The sequence below is a fragment of the Narcine bancroftii genome, chromosome 3, assembly GCF_036971445.1.
Source record: "Narcine bancroftii isolate sNarBan1 chromosome 3, sNarBan1.hap1, whole genome shotgun sequence".
In the NCBI taxonomy this organism is placed as follows: domain Eukaryota; kingdom Metazoa; phylum Chordata; class Chondrichthyes; order Torpediniformes; family Narcinidae; genus Narcine; species Narcine bancroftii.
The window spans coordinates 360,446,933-360,464,042 of NC_091471.1; the positions used below are offsets into that span (position 1 = coordinate 360,446,933).

A 17,110-nucleotide genomic window follows, 5' to 3' on the forward strand; every position below is an offset into this window, starting at 1 on the left:
CAGGGTAGGTGCATGCCATTTAAAAATGGGGGATGTGGGCCAACTATCAAACTGCCTAATCTCTCAATGGAGCCCATTGTTATCTTCTTTTTAAAATCCAAATCTTTTCTGCTAATCAACGCTGTCTGTCAGCGGTGAAGCAATATTGCCAATTGGCTTCAGTCCATATTTGATACTGTATTGGTGATAGTAAAGGAAAATTATTGTCATTTTAATGTCTCCAGCCATTTGGGTGTTCACATCAAATATTTGGCATTTCTGACTCATCTCAGTACACCTTGAGCATCAGCTGAATAATCCCACAGCAAAACAGCATCTGATACTTGAGACAGGTGAAACAAAAATATCAATCAGATAATGCTGGAGGAACTCAACGGGTCGAACTGTATCAGTGGGTATGGTCAATTTGAGTGAAGCACTTCATCAGGACTGAGGAATGTTGGCACAGAGGTAGAAAAAAAAGTACAGGGTGGGAGGGGTGCGACAGGGGCCTCATGGATAGATAGTCAAACAAGGAAGAGATGAACGAAAATGGATAGAGGCAAAGGAGTGGCAGATGCCAGACAAATGAGAGACAGGCAAGAAAAACAAAGGGGTCACGTGGAGGAAGGAGAGTCATACAGGGCAGAGTGGGTGATTAGAAGACAAAGGATACCAGCGACATAATCTGATAAATAGAAAGGTTAGACTGGTGGTATAGAAACAAGGCAGCAAGGGTAGCACGGTTGGCGTAGCGGTAAGTGCAAGGCTGTTACAGTGACTGGAGTTCAAATTCCACATTCTCTGTAAGGAGATTGTACGTTCTCCCCGTGTATGCGTGGTTTTCCTCCAGGTGCTCTGGTTTCCTCCCACCATTCAAACCGGGGATATTGTAGTTCAATTGGGTGTAATTGGTCAGCACAGGCTTGTAGGACAAAAGGATCTGTATGTCTAAAAAAAATTTTTAAATAAACTAGATAGTTATGGAGGAGGAGAGGGGAAAGTAAGGAAAGAGATGAGACAATGGAAGAATCCAGTGGAGATATTGGGGTGAGGGAAGATGAAGAAGAGGGGAGATGAGAATGGGTGGGGGTGAAATAAAAAAATAAAAAGGAGGAAGGGAGCAGAAGGGATATGAAGGAAGAGTGAGTCTTATTAGCTGAAATAAGAACAATGTTCATACTGCCCAGGCGGAATATGAGTCATTGATCCTCCAGTTTTGGATGAGCCACACTCCATCAGAGGAGAAGGCCAAAGACAGAGAGGTCAGTGTGGGAAGTTAAAATGGCATGCAACTGGGAGCTTAGCATGGTCATTGCAAGCGGAGCGTAGATGAGTGCAGAACTCTTGCCAGATATGCCAATCCCATGAGGGACCCTTGGCTCTCCCTTCCCACCCTGTCCTCATCACACTACTTCTGCACTAACTTTTCCTTGGTCCTGATGAAGAGTCTCAGTTCAAAACATCAACCATTCTTATCCTCCCACTGATGCTCCTCAATCTGCTGAGTTCCTCCAGGTTGTGTTTGGCTTCAGATTCCAGTCTATTGTGTCAGATTCAACTGTGATACAGATTTGTACCATTTTCCTCATCGTGACTATTTTAGGTTCATCAAAAAAAATTACCATCGTTTGGACATCCAGCTGCTTGGACTAAATGCTCAATTTTGTAATAATGTCTCCAATGGGCATCCAACCAAAAGAGACTGGTTTAATAATGTTAAGGCCAGATAACGATCTGGCTATGTGAAGTCAAAATTCATTTTAGGGCAATTGGAAAATTTAAATTTAAACTTTACTATAAATCTGGAATAAAAACTGATGTCATGAAATGAGAAAGCAGTTATTAAAACCCATTTGATTGACAAATATCCCTCTCATCCTGCTCCTACATGTGATGTGAGAACCATCAATGTAATTGATTGTCAAACTCCTCTGAAATGATCACAGTAAGTAATGAAAAAAATATATATTGGCCTCGCCAGTTAAGCCCACAGCTCACAAACATGGATGATGGGGTTGCAGCCAAGAAGGACAAGTGAATAATCTTAGTAAAAGTGGCCAGTACATCTCAGGCACACCCTTACTTCAGCACAACAAATATTGCAACTAGGAATTCGAAATAAAGGAGAACTTGTATTAAACTTCAGCAAAATTTGGCCTTATGGTACCTTGCAGTTTTTGTTTCAAATTTGTCTTTTTTTCCTAAATCTATAATCTGAAAATACCAGAATTTGTTGTCCATCCCCAATTGCTTCCTGAAACTACATGGCAGTCTGAAGTCACACACAGATCAGACCAAATAAAGATGGCAGATGTCTTCCTCTGCTCAGCACGAGCAAACATAATAGATGTTCACAAAACATCATTCGCTTTGCACTCAAATTTGCTAATAAGTCCGTGCTTTATTTTTGAAATAAAAGTTATGATTATCAACTAAAATCAGTTTCCACAAATGACATCATGAGATATAACTCAGGATTATTCATTCAGTAATTGATATACTTTAGGAAATGCACCATGAGGTTACATTGACATGCTATGACTAACCCATGTTTGTATTCTGCTACAGATGAGAATATATAACCATATAACCATTTATGGAGCGGAAACAGGCCAGGGGTTGACCTTTCGAGTCCGCACCGGTTCACTAGAACAACTCCACTAGCTCAAACCTCCCGCTCTCCGCCAATAACCCTCCAACCCCCTCTCCTCCACGTACACATCCAACCTTCTCTTAAATTTGTGAATAAGATTCCTAGAATTGGCCTTGTGGAGTCTCTCATGCATGGGTCTGTATCATTATAGCTATTAAAGTTGGAAAAGAAGAACATAAAATTAATTTATTTGCAGATGATGTATTCATTTACATGACAGATCCAATATAGATTTAGTCTTTTTCAATGCTCCCCAACTCTGTGACATACACCAATGTAAACTATGAACAGTGCTAACATTGAGGACGCAGTGGCGGCAGCTATGGTAAAATTACTCATTGTAACTTCTCACATGATACAGGCTCCAACTCTTGTCAGTCCTGCTTGAAGCAGCTAATTTACACCAATGAGTTCTCAGGACCTACGGAGGGGTTGCTACGGCGTTCTACGAAATTATGAAAGGGACTTACTTATTTGAGACAAACAAGATGGCAGTTGGATCTGAGGTGTTCACTCGGAGATCCAGCTATGAGTCACCCAATATGAATCTGCGATGTTGCCCATAAACTGCCAACATCAAGGAGACTTTAATTATCTGAAATGAAAAAAAATATAAAACCACAGCTAAATTATTTATGGCTGACAACTGAAAACTTTGTTTGGCTTCAAGTTGTAGGGAGCTAAGCACTGTGGAGTTATTTCTAAACAGGTCTGGGCAATTGTTGCTGAATTCATTTCATTACTGCCTGCCTAAGGGAGTGCATGGGAGAACAGGTAAGAACACAATCAAAGCTTCTTCACATTTACAGGAAAGTGAAAAACAAGGGATGCTATTTCTTCCAGTGATTTGAATTTGAATATGGCAAAGGTGGGAGTAACACCAACACAATCACATTCGGGCTACCTTACTTTGCTTGACTGAGGTAAGTGAAAAGGTAAATATTAATGGAGCTTTAATTCTCTTCACTTGTAGTTCTAATCCAAAGGATGTTTTCTTGTTTACTGCCCCCACCACCCCCTCCCCACATAGAAATTTAGATTCATTTTTAGTGCTACTTGATGGTTCTTGTTTGGAAACCTCAGAAGAGGTTTATTTGGCCAGTTGGTGTTGACTCCAGGATCTTTCCCTGATCCTGGAGGCCATGCCACTTGGGCCCTACACTTTGGTAGGATTCCTCCCCACCCACCCCCAAAAAGTGCTGCAGAGGATTGTTGAGACACTGTGCTTCTTTAACTCACTGGTGTTGGGGATGGATTTGTTCTCACTCTGGAATGGAGATTCACATTTTCACCCTGAGCACTGACCTCCCAAACAAGTTCTTTAATATGAGCTTTCCAATGGCAAGAGTTGACCTGAATGACAGAAGATTTGATGGCAGAATATTCTCAAATCCTTCATGGAAACAAAAGCAACATGATCATCCATTGATGGGAATCCTCAGCCATTGACGTCTTAATAGGGAGAGGGAACTGAAGACACTGAAAACCTTGAATTTGATGGTGGGGAACACGTCAGAATCCAGTGAAAACTGCAGAAGGAACCCACCACCTCCAAGACCCACCCACACCTGTTCCCAATATAGGAGAGTCTGCAGATCTCACTCTGATCTCATCAGCCACAGAACTGGAATGGAAGCCAACCATTCTTGGCCTAGAGGTATAAACTAAGAAGAAGGAGGTTCAAGAAACCCTTTCAACTCTACCAGTAACCAACTCAAAGAAGTAGGGATAAACAGAAATTGTTTTGTGCTTCCAGGTGTGTGTCGAGTTGAGATGGCAGGAAACAAAGAATCCAGCTTGTGATAACACTGGACAATGAAGGTTTTGCATCTTGAACACTTTTGGGTGTATTTTATGGATTTTGGGTTACTGATCATGAAAATCACCTCAGAATTTTCCTAGGCATACCAATTTTTAGTAATAACTTATTTTTGTGATTATCTGTCATTTTCATATTTTCAGCATCCAGCCTGCAAAATTTAATCTACAGTAATAATGAGACTCCTACCCTAAGGAAACAACCCCTTTGCAAGGATATTTCCCTTCAGTAAATAGATCAAAACTGTACCTGAAACCCGAGGTGCGAAGAGAACCGATTTGCCTTTTTATTTAATTACTGTTTCTCTTGAGCGCTGAGGTAGCAGCGAGCAAGCACGAAACTCGAAAGGCTATACAACTGGCTTTATTCCAGTAAAAGTCTGAACACCAGTTCATGCTTCGGTGGCTCCCCGTGTGACTGGCTCAGGAGGGGCCACCTCAAATCTATATTTGGGTCGGCTGATTGACAGCCAAGTGGAGTCAGCCCCTTAGGTGGTCTTCCTGCAGGGACAGAAATCGCCCTCTGCAGTAGGCTGGTGGTCGTATCACCACAGTTTCCGAATAATTATTTTCTGTGAGGGCGGTCAATCCTTTTCTCAGTATTGACTTGCCTCTGCCCTTATTAAATGGCAAAATGGAAACTGCATCAATTTCCAACGTGCCACCTTTGTGCCCATTCACTCAGCCAATCTAGATTTTATTTTTTGCAAATTTTCTCTATCCTCAACATTCATTTTCTCACCATGCTCAGAATTATCATCTAAACTTGATTTCAATGCACTTCAAATGAGTCATTGATAGAGATTGCAAACAATTGACAACTGAGCACTGAACCTTTCGATACACCAATAGTGGACGCCCAGTATTCTAAAATTAACTTGTCATTCCTACCGTCTGGTTTCTGTTTATTAATTCACTTACTATTCATCTGCAAACAATCTTTTCTGCTACATGTTGAAGAATGCAAATCTGAAAACCCTTTCAAAGTCGGACCTTCCTCTCTCAACACATATTGGTGAATTAAATCACAAGCACATTTTAACTAGCTGATAAACCATGAAGAACTAATTATAACTCTTAATCATTGCATCAGTGCGATGAAACATTTTAAAATGTAGATATTCATATTTATTATTAAGTTGTTCTTAATTAATTTATGACCTGAAACATTTGCCACCTGAAGCTGTTGAATGGCTCAGGATTGGATGATTGATCTTGCGTAACTGCAAGCACATTGTTCTTCCTCTCAAACCAGTGAAATACAACTGGTCCACGAGAAACCTTCTGATCCCATCAGCCAACTGGGAAGATAAATGTGCGGCCAAGGAATCCCGTTTGGATGTTCTGACACCAAGGTAGAAGATTACTGTCTGAACCATTTTGATTCAGTTCTCTGCCTGGCATAACATCAGAAAGAATGCCATACCATTCTGCTTTTTATCTGTTAGAATTCCCTGGTCTTGCTTTATTCATTTATGGGATGTGATTGCAGATTGTAAGGTCTGTATTGGTATTCATTCCTAAATACCCTGGGATGTTAGTGAAGAGCTGCTTGAACAACCCTAACCCTCACCCTCACCCTCTTGAGCTGCAGCCTGTTTTGGTTCATCTTACACAGAATTAAGAATGCTGGCCATCTTTTTTACCTCTGCTTATCATTTCATAGATTCCCATGTAAAAACATTGTGCACTACCTAAGGCATGTGGGATAACACCAAACGATTTGATAATTGTGCAACACGAGTCCATTCAAAAAAGTGTGTAAATTCTAAATCACCAGGATAATAAACTAATGACAACTAGAACTGGGCAGTCTCTGGTTGCTACAGGTAGTTTCACACAGACTGGGCAGTGCTTTCTCTCTTTCACTCTGTGCACTACCCCTCCCCCCACCTCCTTGGAAAATTCTGAGCGTAAAGGGCTTGAGAAATATTTATCCTGTTGATAATGAGAACAAAACATGAAATTGCCCACTTTCACTAAATTTAGCAGCCCTGCTCAAAGAGAGGTCAGCCTCATACACGTGAGGTTTCATAGCCGATAACAGGGATGCTGTTGGGAAACTGTGGAGATATCCCTTATTCTGCACGTAACCTCAAAGCACGAGTCACAGTCCTTGGACACAAGAGTGAGAGATAGATTTTTGTGGGTGATGCAACGGGTCCTTTGTCTGTATTTTCTCCATTTGTGTAAACTGAAAAAAAAGATGGTCCTTAAATGTGTCTCATCCAAACCTCCTGGTTTGATATGAGTGCCCAAAATGGCCAACGACCTCCATTGATATCAAATACTAAAAAAGTGTTCCATTATGCTAATTGTGGCACTATCCACTTGAACATGGGTTAAAATCTTTCACACAATATACAGATAACTAGACAGAAAAATGACATTGGAGTCCGTTCTACTTATCAGCTACTGGGACAAATTTGGAATGACGATAGAAAGGTGAATTTATAATGCAAGTCCAGTACTTCCCTTTTAAAGTGGCAACAATTTCAGCTTCTTGTCTTCACTGTCCCCCAATGGCTGGAGTGCCTGCTGAAGCCATCTATTTTAGAACCGGAGAGTTGGAGAGCAGAGAAACAGGCCTATCGGTCCACAAAGTCCATACCAACTCATTTGTCCACATACGCTTCTCCTAATTCATATGCTCAAATGAGATGCATTACTGTCAAAGACAGTGCAGGTTGTCAAAAAGAGTAGGCCCATCGAACCTGCTCAGCCATTCAATGAGATTATCTGATGATAGACGTCCACCAACCTGCCATTTCCCCATATCCCTTAATTCCCCTACTTTGCTACTGTTCACTGACCATAGACATGCTCCTTATTTGAGACAATAAGGTTAGTAGAATCATTAATTCATTTTTAACTTACACATACAACATGGCCTTTCGGCCTACGAGCCCGTGCAGCCCAATTGCACCCTATTGACCTACAACCCCGGTGTGTGTTTGAACAGTGGGAAGAAACTGGAGAAAATCCGCAGACACGAGGAGAACATACAGACAGCACTGGATTCAAATCCCAGTTGCTGGCACCGTAACAGCATTGCGCTAACTGCTACAAACTGTGCCACGCCTAATTAATTTCACTTGTGTAGGGTAACATCAAATTGCTTGGACTTATTACATGAAAATATTTTGTGATGCTATTATTAGAACACTAGAATCAGAGAACATTACAGCACAGAAACAGGTCCTTTGGCCCTTCTAGTTTGTCCTGGACTATTATTTTCCCTAGTCTCACTGACCTGCACTCAGTCCATAGCCCTCCATACCTTTCCCATCCATGTACCTGTCCAAATTCCTCTTAAATGTTAAAACTGAGCCCATGTTTACCACTTCTTCAGCTGGCAGCTCTTTCCGCACTCCCACTGCTATCTGTGTGAAGAAGTTCCCACTAATGTTTCCCCCTGAACTTTTCCCCTTTCACCCTTAACCTCTGTCCTCTGGTTTGTATCTCACCTACCCTCAGTGGAAAAAGCCTATCTACATTTATTCTGTCTACACCCCTCAAAATTTTAAATACCTCTATCAACTCTCTCCACATTCTTCCAATATACAGGGAATAAAGTCCTAACCTATTTATCCTTTCCCTGTAACTCAGTTCCTGATGTCTGGGCAACATCCTCATAAATCTTCTCTGCACTCTTTCAATCTTAAACTGCACACAATACTCCAAATCTGGCCTCACCAATGTCTTATACAGCTTTACCATAACATCCCAACTCCTGTACTCAATAATTTGATTTATGAAGGCCAATATGCCAAAAGCTCTATTTACAACTGTATCTACCTGTGACTAGGGGGAGCGAGCAAATATAAAAGGAGACACATATCAGATGGTAGGTCAGTGGTTGATTGGAGGGCCACAGTGATATTTTTTGGCGACATTGGAGATTGGAGCGGGTCGGGGGATGTCGGTGGTGTCAGACCGGAGCGGGTGGGGTGTTGGTGGCAGCATTAGACCAGAGGGAGGATGATGGCGGCATCAGACCAGGGGTGGGAGAAGGAAAGACACCACTGTCATTTTCCCCTGCACCACTCCTAGCTACGCCACTGCCTGTGACACCACTTTCAGGGAATAATGTATCTATAGTCCCTCATGTCCCTTTGTTCTACCGCACTCCTCAGTGCCCTACCTTTTACAGTGTATGTCCTTTTTTGACAATGCATTCTGTCATATTTACAAGAATGACAAAAATCTTTCTGTTTGCAGTTGGAGCATTACTACTGCTGAGTGGTTCATTCATGTTATTTGCAATGTTTAGTAACCAGGTAAAAAAAAATCAACATAACGTCAGCATACTTTATCACTGAGAGAGAAAAAAGAAGTTCCCGTGTGGAAAAAAAACCTATCAGGTTGCCCAAGGTGCAGATTTGCAAGAATGTGGACCATAATGCTTCATCTCACATTCCCTAAAGCTCTTGTCGCCCAGTTGTTGACATGACAACGTTTACATAAGCCTGTCCCCGGCATGAACTGTGGTCTTGAACTTCACAAAGCAGTTCATCTCCTTCTGGGACAGGTAATTGTTGCGCAGACAACTGCTGTTTTGTGCAGGTGAAAAATGATCCTTTTTGCTACAGGAAGTTTTTTTTTGAAAAGAGGAATTAAAACCACAAAAAAACCCTAAAGGAAAAATAGACAGCACCTTTACATCTGAATGAGCATTGAGGTCAAGTGAAAGATTCCAGATTGCTAGCACTCAGAGCTTCATTCCAGAAAAAAAATGTCTGTTTAAAAGTCAAATGTGATTGTGGCTCACAGTTCAGGTAATAAGTACTTTACTTGGAGCTGCAAAAGAGGGCTCAATCCCAACAATGTCGCTTCAGCCAAGTGACAAGACTTATGCTAATGTCACCCTCAACATAGACTGCCAAGTAAAGTAGGTTGAACTGGCCAATCTAGCGGGTCCGTAGCGGGTAATCTGGCAGTGTGAAAGGTCCCAACTGTGCAGGGAGAGTTAAAATCAACTGGTCCCACACTAGGTGGTGAGGGGAGGGGGGTGGGGGGGTAGTATCAGAGCCTGGCGGAGTTAAATCATTAATCTCTCTGTGGCGGTGTGACTGCTCAACTAGCTCTATCAGGTACCATTAGTAACGTTAGTGCCTGCGTCTGTGCATCAGTCTGGTAGTATTATGTAATCTCGAGACGATTTAAAACACAGGTACACACTGACAGCTCCACTGGCCGCCTGGTGAAATATCACTGTACAGTAATGCTTCACATGGCAGCCAGTGGGGCTGTCAGTGTGTTCCTGTGTTTTAAATCATCTCAAGATTACTTATAATACATAGCACAAAGTAAATGCTGTGTAAATAGCTGTTATACTCTATTGTTCAGGGAATGATGACAAGCTAGTCTGTGGGTTTGTCCTAAGTTTGAACAGTCTAAAGCCCACTGCAGTAGATTTTCCCACAGTCTTTTATTTATTGACGGCATATGTGCTTTATTCCCGCTATGATTTCACTGACATTATACGTCACTCATGACATCACCGCTTGAGGTGGGCCCCCCCCCACTTAAGATCCAAGAGATGGTGCAGGCTCACTGGGTATTGCATGCCTGGTAAGATTACCTGCTTTCTCGGAGAGTTGGTGGTGTGAAAGAGGCTTTTATGAAGGGTGAGGGGATTGAAATTGGAAAATGAATTTTGTAAACTTGGTTGGGAGTCTGGTCTCTTCCACAATGTTTGGTTGACGCTAGTTGATATTTCAGGAGGCACGTGAACAAGTTGATGCAAAGTATCATATATACTCGTGTAAGCATCGAATTTTTAGACCACTTTTTCAGGCCAAAAAAGGTAGTGGGGGGGTGGGGAGTTGACTCTTACATAGGTCAAACTTTTCACCTGCGTTGTTCAAGGCGTCAGGAGCTTGAATGGCCAGGACCAGGTGGTAAGTCCGCGGTCGGGGGGGGTCAGGAGCTCAGATGGGCATGCAGCCGGGGTGAGGATCCATGGTCGGGGACCTTGAATGGACGGGCGGCCGGGGCGTCAGGAGTTTGGATGGGCGAGCTGCTGTGGTCACAAGCTCGGAGGAGTGGGCTGTCGGGGCCAAGAATAGGGAGGTCGACTTTTACACAGGTCATACGTAAACACCCAATTTTTCGGTGAAAATGGGGACGGTTAACTGTGATGCATTATCGGCAATTACACCACCATATACAGTAAATTAATACGAAAGTAAAACCGATTGCATTATTTTTTCTGAGATCCTATACAAGACTTGCTCACCTAATTTAAAGGAATTTACCAACTTGCTGCAGTTGGCGGAATTCAGAAGTATCGATGTGGTCCATGCCAGTGTTTGTAACATCTGTGGAATTCTGGCAAGAGTGGCCTAGAACTAAAATAAAGCAAGGTTATCATTTTCATATTAATTATTATTTCACGCAAGGAAATCTAACACACAAAAAATAAATATACAGACTGTATTGCAAAATGCATTAATTAATAAAAATATTAAGTGAATGAAATGTTAATTGGAATGAAAAATTGAGGCAAATAAAAGAATTTATCAAATGTTATTTTATGCCGTTACTTTAAATTATAGATTGTTTGAGTTGTACCATCTGAATTTTTATTTCTTTATTAACTCCAGTACCGTATTTGTCTTATCACCAGCCACTCTTTCAGAATAATTACCAAACTGAATATTTCACCTCAAGGTGATTGTTCAAAATAAACATTTTAAACCATATACAGGCAGAAAAGGGCGACATAATCCCTCATATGTGAACACACAGCCTGTGGTAAGCAAACATGAGTTTCTTGGTCTTTCTCACAGAGAAGATCATCTAAATTTATGCAAGCAATGTTCAACATAACTAACTAATAACCAATTGAACTAACTGCATTTTCTTTATTGGGAATCCAAGACAATGAGGTTCGGTCCACAATGCAGAATATTGTCAAGATTGAAAAGAGGACAATCCAGGGAAATTAAGTCTTAAACCTGAAGCTGTCGGAGGAAGCACAGAGTATGAAAAGATTTAAAGTCATTCATAATTTTTATGCCTGCATAACTTGCAAGCTAAGAATAATGGCAGCATCAACAAGCAGAGTGAAAGTAATCATGGTTCAACTCAATAAATACAACTTTCTGACAAGAAAAGCAATGTTAACATTTTTTTCTGGCCTTCGCTGGTGTTTGTACATCCATGTTTTTCAAAGAAGTGAACCTGGAAGAGGCTCTTAGTGAGAAGAAGCATAAAGAGTGCTAACGGTGACAGGCAGGCAGAGGTGTCTTATTCGCCTCTTTCCTCCTGCCCGTGGCACTGTGCTCCTCCCCCCGCCCCTCCATTTTCCCCACCCACCATTTTGTTCCGGCATCTGCCCACATTTTTTCCATACCTTGATGAAGGCCTCAAGCCTGAAACGTTGTTAAGTATCCTTATCTTTCCTCTATAAAGCACAACTTTTGACCTGCTGAGAATCTCCAGCATTGTGTTTTATTTATTTTATCTAATGGGATCTGCTGATTAAAAATTCTTTCTTAGACACTCCGGCATACAAGTTCTCAGCAACATTTGTGCTGAGTGGAACAGAGACGTCTGAAGATGAGAGATCCTAATCGCAAAAGATTCTTGCGTCCTTCCATCAGTCTGAACAAAATTGGCCCCATAATCTGGTGACCAGGGTACTGAAATCCTCAGGGTAACTTTCCTAAGTATTTGACAATGTGAAGCACGTTAACCTCCTGTCAGTGCCTTGTCATCATTGTTGGAGATGAATCTTTGACATTGCCCAAAATGTTCTGATGTCAGTGATGAAGCTGGGACGGGTTAGGGGGGAGCTCCCCCAACCACATTTTTCAAAGGTGCGCCTTCCCCCCACTCCGCAGCTGCCACCCCTTCGCTCCAAAGCCACCAAGAGTTCAGTGTGGCCTGTCGTTCGACCACTGATTTACCATCTGGAATGTGTCGTGGTGCTTTTCTTTATGTGCTCGCTCCCCCTAACTTTAGAACCTGGCTACGCCCCTGCTGCCAGCTGCAGGCAAGATTGTGCACATTTATTGTTTCCCTGTAAAATTATGATTGATATTAAAACATCCATTTTATTGTCATTTTTCAGAATTCTATCTCATAACCTCTGGTACTATCAGTTGTCATTCCCATCGTAATACTGTCCAACAGAATGCGGCAGTGTATTAAGTACTGAGTAGAATAATCTTATCATTATCTTGTGAAATTACATATTTAACTAAAGCCTGTGACAATTAAACCACTTTAGTTACTGCACCATGGAGTCAGGAAATTAAATAAAGAACTTTTTTGTTCTTCAACAACACAAAACAGATTTCAGATTTATTATTAGATTTAGAGTACAACTCCGATTATCCGAGATGGTTGGGATTGGGCCCATTTCAGAGAACTGGTCATTTTTTAAAAAGCAGTAACAACAGCAAATCACTGAAACAGCCTTTAAGAAACAACAAACCACAAGGGAAGGCTTTTTAAGCAGTAAAATAATGTTTAATTCTCTCCAAAAAATAGCTGGCCACCGCCGATCACTGACGCCACCCCACTGAAGTCCTGCTCGTGTCAGGAGCCCGAGGGTCCCGCTCGTGCCTGGGAGCTTGAGGTCTGCTGCTATTGGTGCTGGGAGCCCAACGTCCCCGGTCAGTTCAGCTCTGAAAAAATTTCAGATAAATGAGGGTTTCTGATTTGTTTCTAATATCCTCGGTTTTTTATTTAAAATATTAAAAATTTTGGTTAACTGAAGATTACAGATAATTGGAGATGTATTATCAGAGAACATGCGTGACATCACATGCAATGCTGATATTCTTCTTCCTGAGGACAAGGCAGAATTACCACTTATTGGTAGGGCAAAAAATCTGTACTCATCGTATACATGCTAACAAATAAAGAGCTGTAAAGAGATAATGAATGTAACAAACTGACTGTGCAATATGGAGAGAATTTAAAAAATCAATCAAGTGCAAAAGTAAGAGACCTTAAATGAGTCCCGGATTGAGTTTGGTGTTGAGGGGGAGCAGCTGTTCCTGAAGCTGGTGGTGCGAGTCTTCTGGCACCTCTACCTCTTTCCTGATGGTAGCAGTGAGAATCTTTGTTGATCACTGCTGCAGTCCAATGGTAGTGTTCCCTGCAGATTTTCTCGACAGTGGGGAGGGTTTTGCCTGTGATGTCCTGGACTGCCTTTTGGAGGGCTTTACACTCAGACAGTGTGCAGTGAACTCGGATTCACTGGCTCCGCCCCCCGTCTGCTCACATATAACCCCAGCTTCCTGCCTAAACCCAGAACCCTTCTGAAGACTATTGTGAGACACTACCCTCAGTTATAAGCTAATAAAAGCATTTATTCTCCCTCCAGTTGTGAGAGCTTTTATTCACACTACACACTGATGCAGACAATCAGCACACTTTCCACGACACCTCTGTAGAAATTTGCCAGGGTTTCTGGTGTCATATCAAACCTCTACAAACTCAAAAGTAAAGGCGCTCATGTCTTTCTTCATGATACCATGAGCGTGTTGGGTCCAGGAACGATCCTCCAAGTTAGTGATTCACAAGAACATAAATTTGTTCACCCTCTCCACCTCTGATCCCCTAATGATCACTGGATTGTATATTGTGCCTGAGCAACTCAACAGGTCAAACAGCATCTAAGGAAAACAATAAGCAATTAGCGATTTGGGCCTGAGCCATGCATCAGGGATACCAATGATCTGTCTTCAAGTAATTCCTCAAGTACTCTTCAATTAAGACCCCCAAAATTTACAAAATCTACTGTTGTGATAACATTGTCCTTCTTAAACTTGGGTTCGAAGGTGACCCTGTCTGTAAAGAGTTTGCAAGTTCTCTCCGTGTCTATGTGAGTTTCCTCCAACCTTCAAAAATGTACAAATTGTAGGTCAATTGGGAGTAATTAGGCGGTAAGGGATCATGAGCAAGAAGGGCCTGTTACCATGCTGTATGTCTAAGTTTATATAAAAATAAATTAATTTTGACATTCACTTGTGAGATTAATGTTTGTTCTGCAAATAAAATACAATCCACTGGAGGAACTCAGAGCAGTATCAACGGGAGAAAAAAATGATGGTCATTTTAAAACATTGTGGGTCCAGCACCCAACTTCCCCCAGCAGGTTGTTTTTGCTTCAGATTCCACCATCTGCAGTTTACTGTGGGTCTCCTATTCATTCTCCTCTTTGCGTGACATATTCAATGTCTGAACCATTTTTGCCTGAATTAGGATTTTTGGCAGTTGCGCTCCAATGAACAAGGGATTACGAGAAGAGCGACAAACCTGATTTTTTTTTTTAAGCTCTCATTGAGGAAAACCAGACTGTGGGCACTTCGTAGATTGGCCCAACTTTCATTTTACTGGGGAAAAACAACAGAAAAACTTCAATTAGCTTCTCATAAAACCACACCCTTGTGCATCGGAAAGACCACAGACCTATCACAACTGGATGAAATTGTTCCTGGAATTGGTGAATCCCTATCAGCTAATTATTACCCCATGAACGAGTAGTTACATTTTCAGTTTGCTAATTTGAAGAAGCAATACACAATATAGGTTCCATTAAGCCCTTAAAAAAACCAACATTTATCAATTACAATTTTTTTCATTCCTGGAAACAATCTTTGTTGAGAACAATGAACTACAACAAAAGCCAGCAGGCTGTGCATTGATCTGACTGCAAACAATTTAATGAGAGCAGGCAATTTCCTTGACTATAATAAGCTCCCAGATCTTGGCAGCTTACATGAACGTGGCTGCTAGACTAACAGGATCACAGCTCAAGTTTAAAATGATCCGCCAAGTTAATAATAAATGGCTAAAAATATTGAATGAGCAAAAATTCATCTCTGGTGCCGGTATTGAACGCATAATGGATTATCAGTGTCTGATCGAACTCATTGCCACACATTAACTGGACATGGTGCAGAGGAGATTGGCAAGTATGTTTCATGGACTCCATCGTCATTCATCTCAGAACCAGGTACTGCAGCCCTCTCATTCCAGTGACCCATTGATACTCATCCTCGTCTAATCTCAATTTATACTCCACCAGCTCTCTCAGATGTTGCCAGGATTGGAAAATGGAAACTAAAAACTCGAAACTTGTTTTCCTTGGAGTAAAGGAGGCAGTCGGGGTCGAGAAGAGTGAATTCATTAAGGTGCATAGAGATGAAACATCTAAGCAAAGGGGTCAAAATCCAGAGGTCTTAGATTTAACCATTTCGGCTCTGCATCCCGGCATTTAGGGTCTGATTTTATATCCAACCACCAGCTAGTTCGTGCTGATGTTCGTACTATATTTTATCCCCGGACCCAGTCCAGAGTATATATTATGAAATATTAAAAATGGCTGGAGACTAAAGGGTAAAAGAATTAGAAAGCAAATGACTATTTTTTCATTCAATGGATAGCAGGTGTTTGACATTTATTGTCTGAATAAGTGTTGCTGGGACTTAAAATAGATATAAATACTTAAAATGGAAGTTTCCTTAATAAATGTCTCATTTTTGGCTGTGGTATTCTTTTGGCATGCCTCAACTGTTCAGAAAAAGATAAGCTTCTCTCCAAAATTTCACGGTTAGCGTAGCAATTAACACGGGACAATTACGGTGCCAGTAACGTGGGTTCAAATCTGGTGCTGTCTGTCAGAAGTTTTCACATTCTCCCCGGGTCGGTGTGGGTTTCCTCCCACCATTCAAAATGTATGTAGGTTAATTGGGTGGCACGGGTTCATGGGCCGGAAGGGCCTGTTATTGTGCTGTATGTCTAAAAAAAGTTCTTCATGTGCTGTAGCATTAATCCCTTAGTCTAGTTTCCCTGATCTATTCCCGTCCAGGCCCCAAGGTACTTCTGAAAACATTGAACACTATTGAATACTTATTCCAATGTGTTGAGGTAAGGTAATGTGAACAACCTGGCTTTTATTAAATTCATTTTTGGGAAGATGCCATCACTGCCAGCATTAATTGATCATTCCTAATTGCCTTGAAAAGATGTTTGTGAGCTGCTTTCTTGAAATGCTGCAATCTCTCTGGTGAAGATTCTCATGACTGGATGTATAATGATGGTAAAGAAGGCTGCAATGTTCATACACATGTTTTCATCAATAATTGGGATCCGTTGTTGAATATTCAGCTATGCAAAGCAAACAAATTTGCTTTCCCAGTCACCAATTGGGTATACCACCAGTTAAATTTCTCCAGTTAGCACATCAGGTGTCCAACACCATCTTGGACAGAACCACCTTGTTTTCTGAGGCTTTGTTTTATAATTTATAATTTAGTGGTGGCACAGCTAGTGCAATGTTGCCACAGCAACAGCGACCTAGGGTTCAAATCCAGCACTGGGCCCAAAGAGTCTGTACGTACTCTCTGTGTCTACGTGGGTTCCCTCCAGGTGCTCCCCGGTTTCCTCCCACCATTCAAAAATGTCCTGTGGATTTGTAGGTCAATTGGGTTTTATTGGGCAGTAAAGGCTTGTGGGCCGGAAAGGCCTGTTACTGTATGTTTAAACTTTTAAAAATTAATATTTTTTGCATTTTTTAAAAATCTTCATAAACAATAAAATTGCCAATTGCCTCATTCGAAGAAGTCCAATCACAGTTCTAGCTTAATCGTCTAATCTTCGTGATGCAATTTCCTGGCCACACACCACCAAAAA

The 17,110-nt window shown here is 41.5% G+C and overlaps 1 long non-coding RNA gene across 1 annotated transcript in view; it reads right to left on the bottom strand.

Moving 5' to 3' along the window:
* Positions 1 to 10,729: 10,729 nt before the first annotated feature.
* Positions 10,730 to 17,110, bottom strand: part of LOC138756637 (uncharacterized) — a 130,917-nt gene continuing 124,536 nt past the window's right edge. The window contains exon 6 of the long non-coding RNA XR_011353212.1: positions 10,730 to 10,806. This is a non-coding gene — a long non-coding RNA (uncharacterized lncRNA). The remainder of the gene's footprint in view (positions 10,807 to 17,110) is intronic.